We start from the raw sequence: 3,604 nt of genomic DNA, 5'->3' as shown, positions 1-3,604 counted from the left end.
GTAACCATGTATATGATTTCAGAATTAATTAAGTTGTACGAAGCTAGATTAGCTGTCGGGGTCTAGACAAAGGTGGTCTAGAAGAACCGCTGATTAATATTTGAAGTGTTAATTAAGTTGTACGTAGTTATAATAACTATTGGGGTCTAGACTAAGGGTCTAGAAGAACCGCTGATTATTGTTTGAGCTTTACATGGGTAATTGTAGGGGGCTAAACAAACCTACTATTTAAAGTAAATAGTATTAGCCATAAACCTCTGAATAAGGATTAGAATGGCGAGTTTTGTGATCGTGGAGCCCACGCATAGCGGCCGCCGTGAGGCATCCTAAGCGACATAGATTCCTAGTGAACGAGAAAAAAATACAAATTAAAGCGTTAATTAGAATAATCGAATGTAAGAATAATCAGAGACCGACAAACAACCAATGTGCCTTTCAACCTAAATTAGAATTCAGATACTAAAATGGAGTCAGATTGAGTTAAACCTAAATTGAATAACTCTGCGCGCTGAAAAGACTGAACACGCAAGAGACCTTCATCCGCCACTGGATACCTTCCTTGGACCAGGTGCGCGGACCTTACACTAACATAAACAGGAGGAAACAGGTCCAGAAAGAACAACAATGCAAACTTCTTATATAAAGAACCCATAAGAAAAGAATATACAAATATTAACTTACAAACTAATAACAGATTTCCTTGTTGTTGAGATACAATTGCAACAACAAAGGGATTAACACAATATCACTAAGAGAAACCAATAAACAAAGTATAATTCATAAACAACAAAGGAACCCTTCAAGGGGAACCTCACAGAAACACAAACACACTGGCTGCGTCAGAAACCGCACACTCAATGAGTAGGTACTTAATTTCAATAAGTACTTACTTAACGAGATTTGGCTGTAGAGTACCTACTCTTTTAGCGCTCGTTAAGTATGAATGAGATCCAGACTTCATCCGCCATGTTGACGTTATCATGTGATCTACGACGTTACAAGCGCATTAACTTAAAATACATGAGCGGCAGGTTTAATTGATCTCTGTAAATATTTTGATGTTTTGTGCTCTTGTTGAAGAAACAGCTGCCCTCTTATTGTGATTGTAGTATAACCAATAGATTTTGGGTTGATTTAAATTTTTATATATTTAACCCAACTAATATGACCCACAGTTTAATCCTTAAATATATTATTTTTCCTTACGATAACCCACAATTGTTATCTCTTGAATATATATATTTTATGTGCAATATTTTTCATCCACAAACAAAACCGGCTTAAATCTCCTTTGTTTTCCTCTTTTTCTTGTTGAATTTAAATGTCTCGTTTCATTCTTCTGGCTTATAAACAAAAACAACAACAAATGCAATATTTTGATGCATTGATTATATGAATATTATGATTATTCAAAGATATTTAACCTTGTCATTGTGGCTTTTTTTCGGTGTATATAATCTCATACTATGATGTATGCAAACCCATTATATTTATGTTTTCTGCTGTTTGTCATTATGATTGTTCGTTGTTAAAGATACTAGCATCTTTCCCTGAGCTTGTATGTAATTGTAAGTTCTGCAGTATTAATAAAAAAAGAACATAAGAGGGACAGGTGCACCTCACAGCATCAGTAACTCCAGAACACTACCTAGTACAGTTTTCCTCAGCGTTTGTAATATCTGCACCAAGGAGACGTCGATCAGCTGCTAGAAGATCTTTGGAGAAGACGTAACATAGACATTTTATGATTCGGCTTTGATGTTCCTAGAGGATTGGCGATTTCACAGTTGTCAATGTAAAGGCCAAGAGCAATTGTGAACTTGTCCCTTGCAAGAATAGAGTTTTCATTGAAGTATTGCCCATTTACATACAATCTGTATTCCTGAAGCACATGGGTCTCCTCTGACACAGCTCTGTTTAAAACAACAGTTTAATGAAGCAACATCTGGAGCATGGGAAGAATGGGGACATATGCAAATAATTTTTGGCATTTTTCCACAACATATACTCAGTGGGGTTTACTAATGGAAACCCTCTGCGTACATAGGCTGCTCTCCTTTTAGCAGTGCATAATCGTTCATCTTTGGCACAAAAAGGCATCATGTTACTTTCTAACCGCTCTCACAACTCTTTCATCCATGTCAGAGTATTTATTTAGCACAAGCCTGACTCTGTTCTATAACTTCTTGCGCAGAACTCTCTGGTATGTGCAGAACACTTTGCATCGTTAGCAGAAGAGATGACAAGTTGTTTTTTAAGTTTTTTTTTTAAATATATATATAATTCTCACTGGCTTCTTTACTCGGCTCTTCTTACTCCCCCTATATCATCAGAATGTGATATTTGCTCTTGTGCAGGACCACCGTCATGGTTTACATAATTGTGACCAATGAACTGAACCTCTTTGAGCTCTGTTCTTTGTGTACCTTACTCTTGTGTGCTTTGAAAGCAGCGTCTACTCCACTTTCACAGTTTCAGTCTTTATAAGGGCACATGACTGTATGGTTCACTTTTAAATGTGCCGTATGGATGTTTCGGTGTAAAAGTGGAATAAGTGCACTTGTAATGCACTGAATGATTTAAATGTACATAGATATGCAAGCTGATAGATTCATGTGTTGTTATTGTTTTAGTGAATAGAAACAAATAAAATGAGTGTTTTAATATAGAACAGATTAAACATGTTGCAAATCTATACAATTACATTAACCCTCATGTGGTGCGCGGGTCATTTTTGTTTCTTTTTCCCGAAAATACTAGTTAATCTTATCGCATTGGTCTGAAATGTAGTGACTTTGTTCACAAAGGGTTTAACTACTTCTTCTTTTTTGGAGGAGATTTTCCACCTTGTTACACTTGTGGTGTTTCTGGGCAAAAATGACCCGGCCTCAAAACAATTGCTTATAAATCACTCATTGTGCTATATTATCACCAAAGATTGGATTCAATCTTTTTGTCAACTTCTTATCTTTCATTTAGGACTGGTTTTGTATTTATATTTGCTTCTGATTAATCGTAGGCCTCATTTATCTGAAAGTAGGCACCTCATTTTTTGAGTGAAAAAAGCATTATTTATGAATAATTTTCACAATATTAAATAAAAACTGATGAAAATTTGCACTGTTTATCACACCAGTGTACTTTAATGTTTAATCAGGGAGTTTGCTTTGAAATGCTTTTATTTTGTACAAAATGGCACAAAGTCACACTTGTGGTGTTCCCGGTCAAAAATGTCCAGCCATTCAAAGTGAATGGGGAAGAATGAAAGTAATAGAAACTATTAGTGTTCAGGAGCATGTTTATCATGCTCACGTTCACATATGTACGTGTGTGCTTGCAAACATAAAGGCCTTGGACCTGTTCATGTGTGGATGCATGCATACTCACGCTAACACACACACACACACACACACAAGACAGATGGGAATCCATATTATCAATTACCTCGACGACTGACTCGTCCTGGCCCAGTCGGAGGCAGAATTAATATCTCACAGAGCCCTCCTCCTCAGCCCAGATGTGCTCCAGAGACAGATCCCCTGCGAAGAACTCATCACCTCGTCGACCATCGACACAAGACCACGAGAACCAGATGAGTCCTCTG

The sequence above is a fragment of the Sinocyclocheilus grahami genome, unplaced genomic scaffold (assembly GCF_001515645.1).
Source record: "Sinocyclocheilus grahami isolate Dianchi unplaced genomic scaffold, SAMN03320097.WGS_v1.1 scaffold1257.1, whole genome shotgun sequence".
Taxonomy (NCBI): Eukaryota; Metazoa; Chordata; class Actinopteri; order Cypriniformes; family Cyprinidae; genus Sinocyclocheilus; species Sinocyclocheilus grahami.
The sequence above is the reverse complement of the archived record's forward strand: the minus strand, read 5'-3'. Positions refer to the sequence as shown.